This window comes from Benincasa hispida, chromosome 7 (genome assembly GCF_027475165.1).
Source record: "Benincasa hispida cultivar pf3 chromosome 7, pf3_genome.v1.1, whole genome shotgun sequence".
In the NCBI taxonomy this organism is placed as follows: domain Eukaryota; kingdom Viridiplantae; phylum Streptophyta; class Magnoliopsida; order Cucurbitales; family Cucurbitaceae; genus Benincasa; species Benincasa hispida.
The window spans coordinates 10,671,932-10,696,828 of record NC_143484.1 but is presented as its reverse complement, the minus strand read 5'-3'; the positions used below and the strand labels follow the sequence as shown (position 1 = coordinate 10,696,828).

Below are 24,897 nucleotides of genomic sequence, written 5' to 3'. Positions count from 1 at the left end.
TAACTGTAGATTTGTTTAATGGATTTCATAATAAAATGCAATATCAAAAATTTTATTGAATAAAATACTCAATAATATTTTATTGATAAATAGAATTTTTAACACGAATTATGAACTGCGGGTTTTTAGGACATCCTCAATAATCTCCCACTTGGACTAATACTTCAGTGAGAATAAACATACAAAAATATACAATGTTTATAATGTCGAGAAACATAGAGGAAAAATACATACAAATCAAACTCCCTCTTGTTAATTTGAACATTTCAAACTAACCCAAAAACTGATTCTCAACATGAATGTATTGAGTTACCAAGGAGACCTTATGGACCTGTAGCTTGAAGCTCCAACGATACGTGAATAAATTACTAAACTCTTTAATCACGATATCCACCATCCATTAACTGTCGGAAACTCCACGAAAGACCGATAGTTGCACTCTTCGCACTAAAAATATATTTCTATGTCCATTGGATATAACCAATCAATAGTACGATGACCCTTCACAAATCGCTCATAAGTACAGTTGGACCAATTTACCGTTTTGCCCTTGTAGTTACATCTAACTCCTTAAGTACCACTGATTCCTCTAATGAACAATATATCATAGTCCTACTATGACTAAACCCTTCTTGGTCAAAGAGAACGTGCAGCACCACATTGTTCAAGCCCTTAAGGGAGCAATTTATCTATTTACCCCTACTTCGGGGGAGGAGTGAATTCTATCTTGTGTAGCTGAGTTCCCAACTCCCCAATCAGATGAATCCCCAAAGTGGTAGATTTGAGTCGGCGATTTGGCCACTCTCACCCATGCAAATCAAAGAACCGTTTTCATAGGCAGGAGTTCACAAATCACTCAGGATTAAGGTCATGTTACCTATGGTCATTCTACTGAAATGAAAGTCTTAATTATGAACGGCATTTATAACAAGACTAAACATTTCGTGGTCCGATCTTATACAAACTCCTTTGTATAAAGTATCCCCGCTCGCATGTTTAATATACAAATGATCAGAATCATATCATTTGTAGCACTTTACAACATTTGTAACACCTATAAAGCGGGCCACACTCGTAGTGTCACCAGGATAAGGTATCCCTCCTTTATCCATATACTACAGACCATTTAGGTTATCACTTAAAGTATGATCCACTTGTATGTCTCCATATACATACTTAAGTTACAACGAAAACCATGGATCTTAGTTTACTGGTTTGTGGTAAATGCAACTAAAATATATCATATTTCATAGACTGAAGTGAATAAAGTATCATATATTATATATCACAAAGTGTTTGTTCATACATGTGTTTACAAACTACAAGACCCTACGAGGTTTAGGGCATCAACCTCAACACTTCTTCAATCCACGAATTCAACTTCAACTTTCACTCTAAATGCTTAAATTTGTTTTACATAACTTGAAAATTACAGAGGCAATAGAAACAGTATAAACAAAAATAAACCTAAACACGCTTCTACTGCAAAATAGAGAAGAAAGGGAAATCGAAACTAACCCTTAGAGAACTAGTCATTTGCATTTCCTCTTTGGTAGTAGATCACGAACCGATACATTACTTCTCTCGATCTCAGCACCACGAATGCAGCAACGCAATAGAAACTCGAACACCATAATGAGGACACCTCCACAATGTCTTCCTTCTTATTCTCAAGGATAAAATCACAGAGAGTTGTGAGCTTCAGTGGATTAATTTTGTCTAAAGAAGGGAGAGAGTTTTTCTTTGAGAGCAACGCAGAGGAGAAGAAGATTGAGTGGGATCTGTGAAACCAATTTCATGTTCAACTTCTGAATTCCCTTCTCTGTCTTTCACGTATATGAGAGGGGGTTCAAGGAGTTATCAATAACTCCCTACCTTAATTGAAATCAACTTCCCATAGGAGTTAATTTTCAAATTTCAAAAAATTAAATTTTTAATATATATTAACTAATTTAATATCAATATCAAATCATATGTTTTATCACATATAAAATATAACCTCTAGTTTATATTATATCACATATAACATATAACCTATAGTTTATAATTCTCTCATATAACTTATAGTATTAATATGAATCATACTCATTAATTTTAAACTATAGTTTTTATATGAATCATATTCATATAATTAATATTGGAAATACATTCAAATATTTATTTATCATCAAAATTTTATATTATAATGTATCACATACATTATATTAATTATATCATATACAATTAATTTCCTTTAAATAATTTGAATAATTCAAACTATACCAAAATTAGTTTGATTATCATTAATCATTATTGAGCTAACAAGGGGACCTTATGGATCTATAGATTGAATTTCAAATGATATGAGATTAATTAATTAAACTCTTTAATTAAATTAATCCCCTTTTAGATAAGCTTTGCGGCCCGACGATCTTCGTAAAAGAAGGGACTTTTGTCCGTAAGCTTGTGCTTGTTTGGAGGGATCATCATAAATGATTGAAGTGTATTGTTTCGTGTACATAAAATATTCAGTCAAAGTTGCTCCTGTATAAGGGGTGTACATCTCACCTACATTTGGATGGGTTAAATTGTTCATCTAGATGACCAACTACGTTCAATTTAGGCCCCATTAGTTTCAGAACATTCAGTTCATATCCTGATCCCAACAATGGGGTTTGCACGTTATCATAGTACTAAGTTATTAAACAATGAGGGTTTGTGTTGATAAAATATGTCAAATTGCGTCCAAAAGCATTAAGTTTACAACATTGTGGTCGCATGCGTTCTTCGCATAGAAACGGTTGATTTTTGTATTTTTATACAGAATATGCGTTGACGCAAGGCGAAAAGAGCGATCACAGAAAATCATTGGTCGAGCGCAGTATTACCGCAAGGCTTTACGGTGATTTATGTTCGCAAACATTTGCTCAAGAAGAATTGCCACATAGAGATGGTGCAACTTAGTGGGTGCATCTGGGTGAAAGGCATAATTAATCACGATGGGACAGAAAGCTGATGACTGTCGAATCTGAATTAAGCTGACAGCCGCTAACGATAACAAGTACATTCAGCTTTTCGATGACAAATATTTGGCGCATCAGTCAGGGAATTAAAGCCATCTCATCTGAGCAATCATAAAAGAGAAGTCGCCTTCACCTCGAAGCTCTATAGATACCAAAGGCATCCTTCAAAAAAGGGGTTCCACTAGTTAACAAGTTCTGTTCATAGTTTAGCCTTGTTCTTAGATTTTCTTTTATTTTAAGGTGGACGCAAGAGAAGGAGGTTGTGCCGACAGATCGTTCCTGTAAGGTTGGAAGAGCATCGTAAGCTTCAAGATCAGAGAGAGGGCCGACTCCTGTGGAAGCAGGAATATCTTTTGAACCGAATAGAGATTGCCAGTGTAAAAGCCTCGGTCAACAAGGGATTGCTACCAGACTTTCTACCTTTATCTTCCATTGTTATTTTGTATTCAAACTCATTTATAGAATGAAATTTACTTCTCTATATCTGTTCACTCTCTGTTTATCTCGCATGAGTAGCTAAATCTGTTGAATGGGTTGAGAAGCAATTAGCTAGCACAACTGGGGATCTTCATTCTATGCGATTGTCTTGTATTATGTATGCTTCATTCGTCTATTAGAGATACTTGGGAGGGTCGTCTAAGGATAGGATCTAGGTTTGAGAAAGTCAGGTTAGAATCTAGGCTCGGGAGAGTCAGATTAGAACGCATACTCAAGAGATAGGAACTTAGGAATAAGCACTATTTGCTATTAACGCATCGCATGCATCCTAGAGATAGGATATGATTGTGTGCGGTCACCTTGCCTTGTGCATCTTGCATCATCGCATAGGAAAAGAGTAGAGATTTAGGGATAAGCTCTATGGACACTTTTGCATTCAACACATGCGTCCTAGACTTAGGAGCACCGCATTTACATTGGAAAATGACTTGCAATGCATGAGTGTAGCATGATCGCATAGTCTGACGCATTCTTAGGTAACGCTAGCTAAAGACCTTCTCAACCTGTTCATCCGTATACTTAGTGCATCTATCACATAATCACACTTTTCTCAAATCCGCCGCATTTGTTTATTTTTCCATTACTGCAATCAACAAAACCAAACAACTATTTGAGTTACTGGTTACCGCAATGTTTTCTAAAAATTACCACCACAACCTATTTTCACAAGTCCCTGAGTTCGAACTGGACTTACCAGGAAACTCAGTGGGGTTTACACTTGGATTCCACTGAGAAAACTTGATTGCTCAACGCAATTCCATCACCACATTTCATCCATAATATCACATCATAAAATAACGCATCAGTTACTTACTAGGAATTTCAAATACTAATTTATTTCTTAAAATGTTCTTCAGACATAAGCAAGAACATACTAGAGATTCTTGATTAGGATGTTTGTTCACCGTGTCCTTTTTTCACGATGTTTTGAAAGTTTATGAGAACTACTAATTTTAGTTGTTTTAAATTTAAATGTTTCTTTTTAATTAAAGTTTTTATGATTCCCGAACAAAAGATTCCTCTAGACCTTTCATTAAATTGTCTTTAACAGTTTTATTTGTTTAGCAAATATTCAGCTTAAATTTGAATGGTTAACTAGTTTTAGTTTTGAAACTGCATGCACTGCAATAATGGCTCCAGTTAGAGTTCCTGAAAAGTCGGGTACGTTATAGTATATCACATGCTTTTGGTGATAAAAGTCCATCACTAATAAATTTCAATGATATTTGAGGCTATCAATGATAGAAGTCCATCACTAATAGACTTCAATCACAATGATACTACTTTCTAGTCAATCCAAGAACAATCAAAATAGAGAATTCATGGATTGTTTTTGCCATTTAAGAAAATTCCCCTTTTTTGCGATTAATATAGAGTGAATCCTTAGCTAATAGAGTATTTCATCCATTTGAAACACTTTTGGAAGTGTTTCTATAAGCAAAGTAGTGTCAACATAAATGGAGCAATAGAAGGGTCTCATAAGTTCTCTTGGCCCTTCCCATTCATACACAAGAAAAATTAAATTGTCATATTTGCATTATTTATAACTTATTTGCTTTTATTTGTAAATAAATTAACCAATTTTGCCATTTTAATACAATTCCTCATTACTACTTAAAGTTCCATCAATTTGTGACTTGATGTTTGTTGTACAATATCTCGTTGAAGGTGTATGAATTTTTTTTTTTCACTACAACATATCAATTTTACTTTTAACTCAGTAAGGTGTAATAATTCTTGTATACTAACTAGACTTAATTTTGTGCAAAACTTAACTTGTTGAAATTAGTATATTTTGAATTATTTTTATTTTACTTTTGATTAAAATTTGTTATGAATTTAGTGAAACCTACATGAAGCAAAGTTTACCATATATGTTAAGTTTAAGATTGATTTGATAGAATTGAAGATTTAGGGTGAAAAATGATAAATAAAAATTTGAAAAAGAATCCTCAATATTTAATTTTACGAATAATAAAATTGGACACAAATAGGTCATATTATCAAATATTTCGTAAATTCACAAACTATTTTTTAAAGAGAATTTTAAAAAAAAATTGTCAAGCTCAGAAATGCAATGATCCGTCAGAAAGATCCGATGGTTGTGATCGACCCACGATCACTACAGCACAGATATCCTCACAGCAGGACAAATATGGAAAGTGCACCAGCCGGAATCGATCGAACCCGGGTCTGTACAGTGGCAGGGTACTATTCTACCACTAGACCATTGGTGCCTTCTTATAAAAATAAAATAGGTATTATTAATTATAATAAAACAAAGAAATAATAATAATTAGTGAACAATCCACAACCTATCGACCTATTTAAGCATAGATGTCCTGATTCCGTACTAAAATGAGCTTTCTTTAATTTGTATAGTGCTTTTATTTTGTGACATGTTATAAGATCCAATGAATGTTGTGAATATTCGTTTGAGCAATACAAATAGTTTGAAATTTTAGAAATAACATTTTTATGTTTTCAAATGTATATTATAAATCTTCTTGAGTGTAAACAATATATGATAATTTATTGGATTGAAGAATCTTTCGGTTGTTCAAAGGATGTCTAATGTGAATTTACAATAATTTTCTCATCATTATTGACCCAAAATGACCTTATCAATGATGCCAAACAAAAAAATATATCTGGATCAATTTATATATCACAACCTAGATAGAACCATCCTTAGACAGAGTTCTTTATAATCAATTTCTAATCGAACAAAATTAACTACAAATAAATCTATGTAATGGATACATTGTATACAAACATATCAATTGTAATACTAAATTCATGGTGTATATATATATATATATCTTGCAATATTTAGTATATGATGTACCAGAATATCAAATGTAATATTGATTTAATAATTTGAACATTTCATGCTTATAAAATAACTTAAATCTACCAAATAATTCATGGAGATAAGGAAATAGAATAAGAGCATTTGAATTATATATATCAATCTCAAAATCTAAAAATTAGATTAATCACAAAAAAGATTAATCCGAATTCAACATAATATCATATACTCCTACTCATAAATAAAAAGATTGAGCAATAGAAGTTTGACTATGAGAGTTGGTAGAGATGTGACAATTGTTAATGTGTATTAGATGCATGGAGAAGTACAATTGTGGAGGGGATAAATTCACCAAGTCATTAAGTTTGGTAGTAAAAATAATCCCAGCTCGCCACACTAACATTCGCACACCTTTCGGTGATCAGCTGCATGCTTATATCCCTATAATGCATGGTTGGGTTGATCATAAGATTATTCCTATCTCTAGGAACACTTATTACTTTGCTTAGTGAGTTCCAGTACTTATCCTATCGGGCAGTTGGTTCTAGCTACTTAGCTCATAGACAAGCATTGTGATAGCCTAAGCAAAGAGGATTGCCTCACTATACTCGCGCAACGCACACCTCTTAGTGGATTTCTACATATATCATATCTCTATGCCACATGATTGATTATGCGACAACTCTTGCAATCTACCCTTAACTCATGCGACGAAAGTAAAAGAATAAAGAAGAAGGAGATGATGAAGATGGTGTTGAAGGAACTAAAGAGATGCATTGATTACAAAATGTATTAATGTCTTAAGCCAAAATGTAATACAACATAGAGGTGAGAAGAGAGATGGAGGGCTAAATGTAGACAATCTCTTGCTTTCATTAGATGCACGTCATGGCTGCCGGTGGTACCATGGATGGGTGGTGGAGTAATCTCTCTTGAGCTCTATCTCTGACGAAGCTCCGATCGTCACTCAGAAAGGGTTGTGGAGGTGAAGAACTCTCAAAGAATGTCTTGCTCATGCTCTCATTTGTGATCACAAGAATCTACCCAAGGTAGAGACTCGGATGCTTTGAATTTGGGCTCCAAGGGCTCTATTTATAGAGCTCAAATGCCCGACAGCATTGGTAATCCCACTCTGAATCACTGCCATTTCTGACACGGTACGTGGAATGTCAACATCATCTTATCTCTTTGATACTTCCAAGGTATGCATTCATGATTGTTTCTTCTGAAGTATCAACACATTCCACACATCTTGCGATCAACCTTCTATCATGGTTATCACTCTTTAGTTGTAGCATTTCATGCGACGAACTGGTCTTCGTGAAGATCAACACATGCGATCAACTTTGTGATTGTTTGGGATCAACGCATGCGATCGATTCCTACATTAGCTACAAAAATAGACATTCGGATGAAAATAATGCATGATATAGGGTTAGTGGAGATTTTCAGTGTTGATCGACGCAAACTCACTTTTTCACAAGAATCCTTAGTATTATGAACGCATATACTGCTCATAAATCCTCATAATTCTAAGTAAAAAGCTACAATAGTTTGCGTTTCTACAAGCTATCAATATATGATATGAAAATCTTAATAATTTAAATATAAATGATACATGTGAAATTACAAGTTTAGTATATCGTTTTCTAAGTTTTTATAATATATGTCTCTAAACTTTAAAAAATGTTGATTTTCTAGTAAATTTAATTTTTATTCCATGATTCTAAATGCATGTAGTCTATAGTATGATTTTAGATCATGGTTTTTGCTGACCCTTGTGTAAAGTTAATGTTTACCTTATGGTTTTGAAAATTTGGTAGTAATCTATCACAACGGTGGTTGTTAAGCTTGGTATAAAGATACACTTTTGATTATGGTGTTACAAACAATGGTCTAAAGTATAATAATAATTTGACTATCGATCACAATTAGTGTTAGTCGTGGTGCCATGAAATATGCATGCTTTGCATGCTTTAGGCATTTGTTTACATACTTTTATTTAGAAAAAACAAATTTTGCATGTGTTTCCCTCTAGATTTAGTTTTAATAGATAAAATGGGTTTATAGGGTCTTGTTTGTCTTAAAAGTTGATATTTAATGATTTTAGGTGGTTTTGTGAACTTTGGCAGATAACTTTGACCAATTTGAAGATTATTTTATTTAAAATGCGGCTGCATCGCTAGATTTCACTATGACCGCATCACTAAGCCCTAATTTTTCGGAAATCGATCAAGTCAATGGAGGTTGCATTTTTCTTGTTCCAAGCAGTTTTTCAACCCCAAAATGATCTGGTTAACTCCTAGAGCTTGATTCTCGACCTTCCTCAACCGATTTGGAACCTACAAATGGAGGGAATCTCCTCATTTTACCACATGACTCTCCATCGACAACTCTATCATGATTTACTCATAGTTTCTGCCATTTTAGTAAGTCCTTTTGGGTTACTTCTCAACTTCTGAAGTTAACAGCCCCATGATAAAAGTTCCTCTGAGGCGGGATTACTCTAGGTCATCTCATCCCATGAAAGCGTGCGATGAGAGATGGTTCATCCATGAAAAGGGAGAATTAACCTAGGGAAAGACTATGAATTTGAGGACTTTCCACAAGGCATCTTGAGTTGTATTTCCAACACTATTCATTTCATTTATTTTTTTTTATTTTCTTTATTCCCTTTACCTGTTGAATCTATCTTGTAGCTATGATTTCTAATTCAATAAAATTCATTATTTTATCATTTAGTCATGAGCTAAATCATCCTAGGTGTTCAACAATGTAAATGCCCTAGGGTTTTTATGGCTTAAGCACTGTTGTATTTCATACCACTTGATTTTACGCATTTTCTTTGTTGAATTTAAAGATAAAATCTATAAGCTAAACTGACAATTTTCTTTAGCGATCTAGTGAAGTTCGAATGTTGAGAAGGTTAGGGTGTAAACGGATATCACAAAGAGATATGAGCCTATAAAAGCTTGGAAATAGGATTGTCATGACAACTTAGAAATAAGGGAAACCATAGAATAAAAAAACTGAGCTTGAAGTAATTTAAGATCTAACTAACAATCACAACATTAGGCATTAGCTGCTTAGACCTCCTAAAGGTGAAGGGATTGAATCCTAAGCGGAAGCATGTGATCGCCTTGCAATTTCGTTTTCGACTTAACATAAACAAAATACGGTATGAAAATAATAACATACTGGATAAACATTCAAGATTAGCATACATTTAAGAGAAGGAAAGAGGGAAGAGCTAAACCTTACCTTTGTAGATTCCCAAAATCGTCACGATTTCCTCTCCGTCTACTTTGGAACGTCTCTTCAATAATCAAGGGACACCACCGTAAATGAAACCTTGTTATTCTCTAGGATCCCAAGAATTGGATGTGTGGTCTTCAAGACTTGGAAGAGGAAGAAGAAGTAGTAAAGAAAATAAGAGAGATTTTGAGAGAAGTAGTAGGAAACTAGGATTTAGAATTCTCAATTCAACTCTGTCACAAACATGGCTCATGAAGACCTATTTATAGAGACGAAGGGTGACCCACTTCTCCTAGTATTTCCTATTTCTACTCTAGTTCTAATTTCGTCTAATAATTAAGTAGCCATATATATTAAATCTAATTTAATGTATATATTTAATTAATAAATAAATAAACATCACATATTTATTTATCTCTACTTGTCAAAAATTAATTATTTAATTAATTAACCATTAATTAATCAATTAAACGACTTTATTAAATCATATTTACTATAAAATTAATCAACATATAATTTCACATATTTATATGTATACATCTCTTTAATATTTGAATCTTATTCAAATATTTTTCTTTCTTAATTGTAGATCACATTTAACCATATTATGTTAATCTCATTAATATACAATTCATTTGAACAATTAAAATCATTCCTATTATATACCCTTTAGTGAGCTAAAAGGGGACCTTATTGACCAACAGATTAGAAGCTCCAATGATATAAGATCAATTAATTAAACTCTTTAATTAAATTAATCAATTTTCATTAACTAACAGTCACTCCATTAAAGATCAATAGTTGTACTCTTCGTACTATAGATTTATTTCTATGTCCATGGATATAACCAATGAATAAGGAGTCGATCCTTCATGAATTACTTATAACTATAGTTGGGTCAAAATACTGTTCTACCCCTGTAGTTACATCTAACTCCTTAAATACCACTGATCTCTCTAATGAACAAACAGTTTATAGTCCAACTATAAACTAACATCTCTTGGGCCAGTGAGAGGTTAAGGCTTCAATGTTCAAGATCTGAAATAAGCTATTAAAGGAGCAATTTATCTACTTTCCCTAAGGTCGGGAAAGAAGTGAATTCCATCTTGTGTAGTTATGTTCCCAGCTCCCTACTCAGATAAGTCCTCAAAATGCTAGGTTTGTTGAGTCGACTAACAGTGCCACTCTCACCCATACAAATCAAAGAATTACCCTCATACACAAGAGTTCAAAACTCACTCAAGATTAACGTCAAGTCACCTATGGTAATCCTAGTAAAATATGTTGGGGTTGATGCCTTAAATCTCTAGAGTCCCGTAGTTTGTAATTGTAATGTACAAGCAATTTAATTATTTAATAAAATATGAGATGTTTTATTTGACATTTAATAGTATTAAACCCACAAATCAATAAACTAACATCCAACGTTATTATCTGTAGCTTAAAAATGTAAGTAGAGACATACAAGTGGAACATGTTTAAGTGATAACTTAAATGGTCAATGTAGAGACATGTGAGGTGGGTGTTCTATACAAAGGGGTTTGTATAAGACCAGACCACGAAGTGATTAGTCTCATTATATAACACTGTTCATAACAGAAACTTACATTTCACCAGGATGACCATAGGTGATATGACCTGACTCCTGAGTGAATTGTGAACTCCTGCCTATGAAGGTGATCCTTTGATTTGTATGGGTGAGAGTGGCCAAATTGCCAACTCAATAAGCCTACCATTTTGGGTATTCATCTGATTGGGGAGCTAGGAAGACAATTATGAAGAAACTCTTATCAAAGAGGACCTATGAGCGTAAGCAAGATCGTTCCAAATTCATTGTGATAGAAATACAAGCATTCACAAACATACATACAAGTTATGCATCACATAATAAATTACGCCATGCTTTCAACAAATAAATACAAAAGAACTAAAGACTCACCGTTGAAGAACTTTTCTTCTCTTTATCTCTCACTCTCGTCAAAATCAGCCCCTTTCGCTATCACTACAATGCCAATCCAATCGTCTACCAACTTTCGCTGTCGCTCACCATCGAATGGTCTTCTACACGAACAAGTAGCAAGGAGGACACCACCACTCAGTGACCTTAGTATTCTCGGAGTGAGAATCCAGGTGGTATGGGCTCTATTGTATTTGGTAGAGGGAAGAAGGAAACACGATCATATTCAACAACCAAGCAAGTGGAAGAGGTTTTATGTCTATCATATAGACGGGTGCTTGATCGTTTAGAAAAAGGTGCACGATCGTTTAGGTAATCAGGTTTGATCGTTTAGAGAATATCGCTCTTGCACACGATCGTTTAGTAAAAACTATACGATCGTTTAGGTCGACTGTGCGTGTACATGATCATTTAGAAAAACTCGAGCTGTCGTGTAGGCTCTCGTTAGCTATACGATGGGCAGTGTACAATTATGAAGCGATTATCCGATCCAATTGCAAAATGAAAACTATTTTTATTTTATCCTTCAGTTATGAAAATTGAATGAAACCTCCCACTTTCACATATGGTTATGGAGAAAACCACCAACAATTATCCCATATTCGTTTAGTTATAAATAAATATAATAACTAACTTATCATATTTTATTTATAACCTATAGTTTTAATATCACATCATATGCAACATTTAAACCATAGTCCTTTTCTCCTCCACTAGATATAAATCATATTTATATCCTTTTCCTCCAATTAATGTATCTCATACATCGTGTCAACTATATCATATATAATTGACCAGTTTAATCATATCATATATAATCAAACTCCTTCTTGTCAATTTGAACACTTCAAACTGACCCAAAAACTAATTCTCAACTTGAATGTGTTGAGTTACTAAGGGGACCTTACGATCTTGTAGCTTGAAGCTCCAACAGTACGTGAATACCTGGCTAAACTCTTTAGCCACGAGATCCACCATCTGTTAACTGTCGAGCACTCCACTAAAGACCAACAGCTACACTCTTCTCATCACAGATATATTTCTGTATCCATTGGATATAACCAGTCAACAGTAGATAACTCTTCACAGATGCTCGTAAGTACAATTGAGCCAATTTACACTTTTGTCCCTGTAGTTACATCTAACTCCTTAAGTACCATTAATCCGTCCAATGAACAATATCTCATAGTCCTACTATGAGTGCACATCTCTCGAGCCATGAGAAGGTGTGTGGCATCACATCGTTCAAGCCCTAGAATCAGCCCTTAAGGGAGCAATCTATCTACTTAACCCTGTTTTAGGGAATGAGTGAATTTCACCTTGTGTAGCTGAGTTCCCAGCTCCCAAATTAGAAGAATCCCCAAAGTGGTAGGTTTGAGTCGGCGATTTGGCCACTCGCACCCATGCAAATCAAAGAACCACTCTCAAAGACAGGAGTTCCCAACTCACTCAGGATTGAGGTCATGTTACCTATGGTCATCATAGTTAAGTGAAGTCTCTGTCATGAACGACGTTATATAATGAGACTATAACACTTCGTGGTCCGATTTTATATAAACTCCTTTGTATAGGACGCCCCCGCTTGCATGTATCCACATGAATGATCAGGATCAGACCATGTGTAGTAAGTCACAACACTTGTAGTTCTCTACAAAGCGGGTTGCATCCATAGTGTCACCAGGATAAGGTTTCCCTCCTTTATCCATATACTACGTTCCATTTTGGTTATCAATTAAGACATGATCCACCTAATTTCTCCATATACATGCTTAAGTTAAAACCACAACTATGGATCTTCGTTTATTGGTTTCTGGTAAAGCAAATAAAGCATCCCATGTTTCATAGACAACAGTGATGAAAATATCATATATTATTACATCACAAGCACTTGTTCAATACAGTGTTTACAAACTATAGGACCCAACAAGAGTTTAGGGCATTGACCCCAATAAGCTACATAAGATGAAATTTACTCCTTCCCCAATGTCAAGGAAAGTAGATAAATTGCTCCTTTAAGAGCTGATTCTGGGGCTTAAACTATGTGGTGCCACACCTTCTTCTGGTCCGAGAGGGGTTTGGTCATAATTGGACTATGACTTATTGTTCATTAGAGGAATCAGTGGTACTTAAGAAGATAGATGTACCTACAGGAGCAAAACGATAATTTTGGCCCAATTGTACTTACAAGCAATTTTGAAAGGTCATTAAACTGTTGATTTGTTACATCCAATAGACACAGGATTATATCTGTAGTGTGAAGAGTATAGCTATTGGTCTTTATTGGAGTGCCCATCAGTTAATGGATGTTGAATAATTTAATTAGAGGAGTTTAATTAATTATTCAAGTAGAATTAGAGCTTCAATCTACAGGTCCATGAGGTCCTCTCTGTAGCTCAATAGAGATTAATTAAAAGTGATCCTGATTCATTCATATGGTGACATGAGGAGTGGGGGTGTCTTATGCAATGAGTTTGAATAAGATCGGACCAAGAAATAAGTCACTATTGCTTTATAATGTTCTTTACTGATTAAGACTTGACTATTTTAAAACGATGACCTATGTAACTTGACCTGAATCCTAAGCTAACTATAAACTCCTGTTTATTCGGGATTATCCTTAGACTTACATGGGTGAAGGTTGACTCAATAACGCCGACTCAATAAGCCTCCCATTTTAGGGGTAAGATCGGATAAATAGCTGGATGACATAGGGTGCAAGATGAAATTCACTCCTACCTGCTTTCAGAGATAGTAGATAGGTTGTTCCCTTGAGTGCTAATTCCAGGTCTTGAACAAGGGGCCCCAGCCCAGGTATTAATTACACGACCTTGACTAAGCAATCGATATTTCACGATCATTATGGAATTGATCAACAACATTGCCAAAGCTCATGGAGGTAGTTACATTTATATATGAAAAATCACGATCTGGTCAAAATGAGCAAATATGTTCAATAAAAAAGGCCCGTTCCGCCATAAGTACCTCCATATTACGCTGAGTGGGAGTTTTTTTTTTTCAAAAAAAAAAAAGGAACAAGAGGTAATCTCGGGGGTAAAACAACCTTTTAACCCAACAATTATTACGATCAACCTGTGAAGGGTTAACTTACTAATTATGGTTATATGGAGTGGACACAATATCTACAATGAGGGGAATCCAACTACTAGGCTTTAGTGGAGTGACTCGATAGTTAATGAATAGGGGTTAATTCGGTGTAAAGATTTTAGTCAATTAATCTCGGATCGTTAGAGCCCATGATCTGTAGGTCCATTAGGTCCCCCTACTAGTTCACAAATGGATTAGCCTTATAATAGCGTGATAAGTTGATTTGAAATGTTTAAATTCGAATTAAAGGAATTAGTAATTATATGTGATATAACTGCACGTTTAATTTTGGAATTACAAGTAATTGGAGAATCGATTAATATATAAATATGATTTAAATATTAATTTCATGAATAGGGATTTATGGTAATGGAATTGGTGACAAATTAGTTTAATATTTGATATTAAATTAATAGAATTAATTAAATTGTTCAATTAATTCTTAATTCTTAATTTTATTAGAAAAATTATTATTGAATTAATTTTTATAAAATTTTAATTCTAATTAAAGAATTAGAATTAGAAAAAGTTTTGATTTTGAAAATCAAATTTCAAAATCAAATTGAAAATGGAGAAAATCCAAATGTGGGATTTTCCCACTTTCAAGCAAGAAGGTTAGTCATATTCTTACACATAATTCCACCACCAAATTCAAGGAGTAGTTGGAATCACTTCAAGTGATCATTTTGTATGAGTGTCATGTAATAAAACCACTGTTGATTGAGTGGAAAAGCTAATGCAATTGCTGAATTGCTATGTTTTTTAACGTTAAAGAAGTTATTCTTCAACAAGCTGAAAAACATCCGGTTTAGGGATAGGAGGAAGGTTTTTCTCTTAAGTACTGACTCTAGGTCTTAAACTAGGGGCCCCACCCTCTCATTGGCTCGAAAGACATCCTGTTTACTGATTGGATTAGAGGATCAGTAGGAGCTTAAGTAACAAAACATAATATCGGGGATAAAACAACATTTTGACCCAGCCGTTATTATGAATGACCTGTAAAGGGTCGACTTACTAGTTATTGTTAAATCACGTGGACACAAATATATCTACATTGAGGAGAATGCAACTATCGAGCTATAGTGGTGTGACTTGATAGTTAGCAAATATTGATTAATTTGGTCTAAAGAGTTTTAGCCAATTAATCTTAAATCATTGGAGCTCATGATTTGTAGGTCCATAAGGTCTCTCTACTAGCTCGTAAAACATAAACACCTTGAATTATTAAATTGAGTGAATTTGGAATGAAATCAATTTGAATTATTCAAATTGAATTTCAGTTTGAATATGTTCAAATTGAAATTAGGGTTTGAGTTTGAATAAGTTCAAATTCAAATTAGGGTTTGTATAATTATATTCGATATAATTAACATTTAAGTTATGAAATTAAACGAAATTAGAAAGTTTATAATATTTAAATATTTATTTAAATATTAATTACATGAATAAGATTCATGTTGAAAATTAGATGTGTGATTAATTTAATGTTTGATATTAAATTAATTAATTAATTAAATATGTTTAATTAACTATAAATTCAAATTAATTCCAATTTAATTCAACTTAAGAGATTAGATTTTGATTTGATTAAATTATTAATTGTTAAATCAGGTTTCAATTAATTTGAAATTAATTAAAATTGGAAATTGAAAATTTGAAAAAATGGAGAAAGTGGGTTTTTCCCACATGCTATCCATGCATGAGGTGTTCCTCATGTGAAAACACACAATTCCACTAATTGATTGAATGAGCTACTGGCATCTTGGGAAAGTTGAAATGTTTGCATGCTGCAAGTGATAAAAAACTCTCTGAAAATTGAAGAATGGGGAGAGATGGCTGAGATTTTTGGTTGGTAACAAGTTTCTGTAAATTTTCTCTTCTTCTCTCTTCAAACCCACAAAACACCTTCACAAATTCATTCCATCACTCAATTCAAGGTTGAGAATAGTAGAGAAAATCTCTTGGTGGTTCACTGTCGATTTGGAGCTGAATTGGAATGAAGAGCAGCTTGGAATTCGAGGAATTCATCGAAAGGTATGTTCATCTTGAAACCCACTTTTGATTTTCTGAAATAACATGCTTTAAAACTCAAATTAAATGTAATTAGAGTATTTATTGATTCTGTTAGCTTCTGTTGCATGCTGGTATATCCCATCATAGTCTCTACTACCTGTCCCCAAAAAGAACTTGGCAAATGAGCATAACTCATCATCGAACAAACCATGTCCAATAGGGTTCTATTTCTCCTTTCTGATATACCATTTTATTGAGGTGTACCTGGTCCTGTGAGTTGAGACTGAATTCCATGTTCTATCAAATAGTCCTGGAATTTTAAGTCCATATAATCCCCACCTCAACCTAATTGGTTCTCAACCTCTACCTTATATTCCTTGAACTTTTCAAGTGTTGCAGACTTATGATGTATTAGGTAAATATAGCCATATCGAGAATAATCATCAATAAAGCTAATGAAATATTCATACTCTCCTCGTGCTTTAACATTCATCGGACTGCAAAGGTCTGAATGTACTAGCTTTAAAGGTTCTTTGGCCATAACACCTTTTCCTGTAAAAGATCTTTTGGTCATTTTACCCTCAAGACAAGATTCACATGGTGGTAGATCTTCTAACTAATTTAGAAGTTCACTCATAACCAATCTCCCAATCATATTAAGATCAATGTGGCCCAGTCTTAAGTGCCAAAGATAGGTGTTTGGAGAAATTTCTACATTTCTTGTTTTGAGTTTCAGCTGTTTTAAACATCTCTATATTCAAAATGGCTTTTACCTCAGTTGGTTTTAACACGTATAAATTATTTTCCAGTTTTGCAAAACATATTTTGATACCTTTTGAAATAATGGACACTTCATTATTTTCAAACCGGACTTTATAATTTTGTTATAGCAAACATTTAATAGATATTAAATTTCGTTTCATAGAAGGAATATAATAAACATTTTCAAGTAAAATGTATCTATCTCCAACAAATAACTTTATAAATCTCACTGTTTAGCTGAAACAACCTCCCCATTCCCTACTTTAAAAGTTGTTTCGCCTTCTATAAGTAGTCTTCAGGAACTAGTTTTCGGAGTGAAAACACAAATATGATTAGCGACACCTGAATCTAATATTCAGGTTAATTTATCATTTTCCACAAAACATGTCTCAATGACAAGTAAGTCATATTTACTTTGTTGTGCTTGCTATGTTTCTTCATCTATGACATTCGTGTTTATTACTTTTAACATATCTAGAGCATGCTCATCAATAGAGGTTCTATACTTTACGCTATAGTCATAAACTTCTTCAAGAATATCGATTCTGACAGATTGCTAGAACAATGTCTATAACAAATCCATGATTCCTTTAGAAGAAATGAAAAGCATCTAAAAAGTGTTTTTATTACCTTCAAATTTAGAACTAATATTGCTAGTTTTGTTTAGTTTAACGTGTTTTATTGAGTAATTTTAGGAAACTAAGCATTAGGAGCAATTTGTGTGAAAAGGATAAAAATCCCAGGACAAAATTTCAATTTTGAGCAATTACGAGTTGGCCATAGACTTAGGAAGAAACCAAGGACCCAAGATCTAGAAAAGAGGCAAATTTGGAAGTCAATTCGGGGGAGCCAGCGTTAGAAGAGCGTTGCAATGGTGCTCCCTGACGCTGCAGACCCAAGAGCAATTTGAAACAGGGCAACATTGCAACGCTATGAATTTGACGCGCGGCGGGCATGACGTCAGTTTTGCAACACTAGTTTGCAGCGTTGCAATGCTGCGAGCATATTATAAATAACAGTGTTGCACCACCACGTCTGGACAGGAGGAAAATAGAGAGTCCACTATGATAGATTTTACCTAAATTCTAGTCCGTACAAGAGCCGAAACAGAGAAATTCTGAATGTTTTTGGTTGAAGACTCGAGATTTCAATTGAGAGTTGATTTGAGAGTAATTATGGATTGATGTGATAGGAAGATTGATCGTGATCATGCACTTTTGTTGAAGAACAATTCAATATTTGTAGTGAGAGTCCAGAAGGTTGTAATTGGGATTCGAACCTATTGAGGGGAGATCGTTCATCTTTGTTAATTTATTTTTCACCATAATGATTGTTTGTTTGTTGAATACTATTATTGAAATCATGTGTGGCTAAACTCTTTTATTCTATGGTTTTTGTGGATTTAAGGGATGTTACTCTGAGTATTTGAATTTACAATTGATTGATATTGCATAGATTTCTAAATTGTTTGTGCTTAATACTTTTGATTAACTGGCCACTAATTGAATGGACTTAAGTTAATTAGATGTCTCAAGAGAGAATTTAATTCGCTGAACCCAATAATTTAGATTGTTATTATAAATTGCATGAGACTGAATTTAGAACAATAAGGGGTGCGATTGAAGGGTCTAATGATGTAACTATTCAAGCGATAGAAGAGATTCAGGTCGATGGGTAGTTATTAGGATGGTTTGAGCTCGAGAGAGAATTTCCTGATTTTAGAACTTCTAGCCTCAATCTATCAATTTTGATCAATTGCATGTCATATTCATTGTATTCCCTAAATGAAACAACACCCTGGAATTGTTTTGCTCTGAATTGTTCTTGTGTGTGCTGAATTTTTGTTATCTGTAGTTATAGATAAAAATCATCTTTTGGTTGTCTGGATAAAATTGACGAATAATTGTGATAGCTAAGCTAGGAAAATTTTGCTCACGCTGGTCCTTGAGGACGATACCCTATTTGGGATTTATTATTTCGATTGCGTGCTCTTGCGCATACTATCAAGTTTTTGGCACCGTTGCCGAGGACTGGCAAGAAATTTTTTTCCCATGCTTAATATTTCTAAAGACTAAGTTGATCTTAATTTGGATTTTTTTTTTTGTAGTTGTTACAGAATCCTATATATGCGAATAAGTCAATAGACTGAACTTGTTCCTTGTGATCCAGAATTTGAATAGACTTTGAGAAGAGTAAGAAGGAACAGGAGAGTTGAGTTTGACGCCATGGGAGACTAAGGGGGAGCTGTTAGAACTATCAGAGATTGTTTCCAACCAGCTGTCCCTACAACCCAGATGAGCATTGTTGAGGCCCCAATTAATGCCAATAATTTTGAGCTAAAACCTGGTTTAATTCAGATGGCACGGGACCTTGCATTCAGAGGAACTCCACATGAAGATCCACATAAACATATCTACTCTTTCCTGGAAATTAGCGGGATTGTAAAAATAAATGGAGTCTTTTATGATGCCATTAGACTGAGATTTTTTATTTTTTTCATTGTAGGACAAGGCTAAGGATTGGTTGGAGTCACTTTCTACAGGAAGCATAACAACATGGGATGAGTTGGCTCAAGCTTTTCTAAACACATTCTTCCATCCTACGAAAACGAGTAGACAGAGAACAGAAATGGGCACATTCAGACAAAGAGAAGACAGACAGTTATTCGAGGCATGGGAGCGCTATAAGGAGTTGTTGCGGAAGTGTCCCCAGCATGGATACCCTGACTGGTTACAAATCCAGTTTTTCTACAATGGATTGATCAGTACAATGAAATTCATCTTTGATGCTACTGGAAGTGGCTTAATTTTTTCAAAAACTGCTGATGCTGCTCCGACATTATTGGAGGACATGGCTGCCACGAGCTATAATTGGCCCTCAAAACAATCTTCATCTAGAGTGATTGGAATTTATGAATAAGAAGAGGTAAATACTTTAAAGGTGCAGATGGCAGTGGGTAATGAACTTACATCATCGGAAGTACCTAATCCTGAGCAGGCAAATTATGTGTGCCAAGTGAACCAATTTCAAGGAGCACATCAAAATTCTTATCAGATGAACCAACCCACTCTTTATCACCCAGGTTTGCACAATCATGAGATTTTTTCATATGTTAACAATAAGAATGTTTTGCAGGCACCTCCATGTTTTTTTGAAAAGAAACCATCTGTGGAGGCTTTGCTTGGGGATTTCATAAACGAGTCGAGTAGAACCAATTTCTTGGAGAGCTCAGTGTTTCTGTGAGATGTTGAACAAATTTCTTGGAGAGCTCATTGTTTCTGTGAGATGTTTCGACCGAATGATTGGAATTTTTTTTTTTTTTTAATCTCATAGTTACCATAAAACCGTGAAAAACCTCCCACTCAAGTCGGTTATTAAGAGAAAAAATATTAATTATCATATAATTAATAAATTATAAATAAATACAATAACTAACTTATCATATTATATTTATAACCTATAGTTTTAAAATTGCATCATATGCAACATACAAACCATAGTTCTTTTTCTATTTTATGGAATTTAATATAAATCATATTTATATTAATCCTCTAATTTAACAATGTATCAAATACATCATGTCAATTATATCATATATAATTGAATCAATTTAATTATATCACATATAATCAAATTCCCTCTTGTTAATTTGAATACTTCAAATTACCCCAAATATCCCAGGTTCCAATCTAACCCGGGACACAGTCATTGGATAGCTGTAAAAAACATCCTCAAATATCTCTGGAGAATGAGGAACTATACGCTTGTGTATGGACCTAAGGATTTGATCTTTATAGGACACACTGATTTTGAATTTCAGACTGACGTAGATTCTAGGAAATCTACTTCATGATCAATTTTGACACTTAACGGAGGAGCCATAGAATAGAGAAATATAAAACAAAGTTGTATAGCTGACTCCATGATGGAAGCATAATACGTAGATGCATGCGAAGCAGTTAAAGAAGCAGTGTGGCTGTGCAAGTTCCTGATACATTTGGATGTCGTTCCAAATATTCACCTGCCCATTACTCTATATTGTGACAATAGTGGTGCAATTACTAATTCCAAGGAACCAAGGAGTCACAAACGTGGAAAACATATCGAAAGAAAGTACCATCTCATCAGAGAGATCTTACATCGAGGAGACATGATAGTCACAGAGATAGCCTCAAAAGACAACCTTGCTGATCCTTTTACGAAGGCCCTCTCGGCTAAAGTGTTCGAGGGCCACCTAGTTGGAGTTGGACTATATGCATCATAATCTAAGGCAAGTGGGAGAATGTCAAAGGGTATTTTAGATGCTTTAGATTATTGTATTTTTCTCTCTTTATTTATCAACATTTTAGACATTATATATTTATACGATTGTCTCATTGGAGTATTAGTCGAAGTGGGAGATTGTTGGAAATGTCCTAAACTCGTAGTTTGTAAATATTATTAACATATTCTATTTATCAATAAAAATGTTGTTGAGTTTTATTCAATAAATTACTATTGATATTACATTTTTTTTTTGAAAATCCAATAAACAAACCCATTGCTATAACATGAGTACTTTAACTTTATGTGGCGACATAAAAGAGGATCAAGTTTTAGTATGTAGCCAAAATTGTCTATAAGTATACGGATGAGATTGGATACCTCATCCTGGTGACACTATTGGATGCAGCCCATTTTGTATAGTTTTACAAATGATGTGATCCAAAAATCATTGGAGACATGTGAGTGGAGGCATCTTGTGCAAGGAGTTTGCATAAGACCGGACCTCGAAATAGTCAATTTTCATTATAACGACCGTTTACTGTTAAAACTGACTATCTCAAACTCAATGATTCAAGGTAACTCGATCTTAATACTGAGCTAACTATGAACTCCTTTTTATTTGAGATTATCTTTTGATCTGCATAGGTGAGAGTAGTCCAACAACATTGCTCAATAAGCCTCGCATTTGGGGATAAGACTGGATAGATAGCTGGAGACTTAGGTTTGCAATATGGAATTTATTCGTACTCGATTTATGGTTAGCAGATGGGTTGTTCTTGTAAGTGCTGATGCCTTGTCTAGAACAACGGGGCCTCACCCTCTCATGGAAGAGAGGGTTATGATTTATAAGTTGGACTATAAGTCAATTATTCAATAGAGGATCAGTGTGAGCTTAAGGAGAAAGATGTATTTACAGGGGTTAAACGATAATCTTTGACCCAACTGTAAATACGAACGACTTGTGAAGGATTTACTTACCGATTATGGTTGAAATGGACAAAAATATATCTACATTAAGGAGAGTACAACTATCGAGATATAGTGGAATTTCTTGGTTGTTAATGTAAAGTGATTAATTCGGTTTAAAGAGTTTAACCAATCAATTGTAAATGGTTGGAGCTTATGATCTATAGGTCCATAAGGTCCCTCTACTAGCTCGTAATTTGGATTAGTAAATTTAGTAATTGTAACGGGTTGGATTGATGATATAAATTGCTCACAATGATGCGATACTACTTTTAGTTATGCGTTAATTATTGATGTTCATGTAGTATGCCATGCGTTATCACAAGTTTCCTTACGATGGAACCAAGTATAATTTCACCGCAAGTTTCTCGATGTGATCCGAGGTCGAACATGGGGAATGGTTTAGGTTATTGCGGTATGTTCATGATATATACGACCAGGTTTTCAATCTTTAAAATGAGTTTGTACAGGTATATAAATTGCGATAAAATAAAGGAAAACAGTAAAGATGCAATAAAAACGTAAAAATATAGTAAACCTAAGCTAGATGTTACAAGATACAGACTTCATGTACAAGATGCTGGGATTAAGCTGGCTATGAAAGTTATGCAAAGACATGGGATGCGGCGACAAGCCTTATGGACAGAATAGAAAGAGAAAGACAAAAAATACAAACAACGCAAGTTCTTAATTGGATTGAAGGTACAAATACTGTTCCGCTCTTCTCTTGGTGTAGACCTCTCAGTGATCGGCCGTGCTCCCACATGTCTATGGTGAAATAGAGACTAACATAATGAACGCAAGGTTTCTTCCATGTCTGGAAGTACTACTCGCTTTAGTTAACGCATTCTTCTAACCTTCTTTCGATAGGTCAGAATTACATCTTCACTTTTGCTCTCACGGGTGAAGATACCGTCTAGCATACTTTAGCAAAACGTATTTTATATCTTTAATACAGATTAAGTCCTTAGTGATTCATATTGTTCATCAGGGGGTTAAGAGACATCATGAAGAAAGTGATGGATGGGTGAATGGAAATAGACAAAAAATGGTAAACGGAATCTATCGAAACATTTTATATTTCTACTACCCGTTTGATACATGGTGTGTGAATGATGTGATAAAGAAAACATGAAATACACAATAAAAGAGAAATAGAGCAGATACAATCAAGTGCCAATGTCTTGGCACATATTTAATGGAGATCTACTTGCCGGATAGGATGGATTTGATGGTAGGAAGAGCTTCCCTCTCAGACTTGCTCTACCGGTAGCAGAGATCTTTGCATAGAGCCGATCGGGTGTATGGTAGGTTAGTTCTGAGATTCACCTCTTGGCCTTATCTCGTCTTCTTCCTGGATTTCTTCTCTTAAGCACTCAGCTCAGCCTTTTCTCTACAATCTAGCAGCACTTAGCCCCATATCAAGTAGCATATCTTTTCTCTGAAATCAATGGGGTATTTATAGGTGCAGATCTTTGACTCCGGCCTTGTGGTCCCCACTCATGGTTATGGTAATTCTGAAGATGGAGGGATATTATTCCTTCTGTTATGCAATCAGACCGTCGATTTTGCACAACTGTTAGTTGTACACGTGACTCAATCCTCCGCTCTTGCATTGCTCAGTTGCATCTTTCGATCATAGGTTCGCATGCGGTGTTTGTTTTTATTACCGCATGCGGTTGAAGCATAGCTCTTGGATCGACTATCGCATTGCGCCAACATTGCTATAATCGTCTTTTCATTGTGGATTGACGGGCGCAATGTGACAGAGATGCGTTGATTAGTCTCTCGTGAGCCTTGAGCGCAAACGGTGACTTGGTCTCCTGCAAAATAAAGTAAAGTTCGGCTTGTCTTCCATCTTTTTGGTGTTAGTGGGTGTAATCGCAAACATTTATAATTATTGCAATACTAGGCTAATTTTTATACAATTGGTGCATAATTACTAACTTTTGGCCGCAATATCTAGATAAGGTGGCATAAATAACTTGTATTTCTACAAGTTATCACACCCCCAAATTTATATATATGCTTGTCCTCAAGCATATATTTTACTAAGGCAATCATGCTCCATTCCTATCATATATTTCTGCGATGATTGGTTGCTCCGAATGTTACACTCAGGCACATTACTTGACATCACACTTTCCTTCTATCCTTGCTAATTCTTAGCAAACCCTACTTAAATGTAACAAAATTCTGCTCAAAGACACTTTTCTAGTTTTCAAAATCGAATGTTTATCTCTTCTTTATCAAAACAACTT

At 34.5% G+C, this 24,897-nt stretch overlaps 1 pseudogene; it reads right to left on the bottom strand.

Annotated features, from left to right (window-relative positions):
• Positions 1–5,562: 5,562 nt before the first annotated feature.
• LOC120069288 (small nucleolar RNA snoR114) lies at positions 5,563–5,648 on the bottom strand (annotated as a pseudogene).
• Between the last annotated feature and the right edge of the window lie 19,249 nt (positions 5,649–24,897).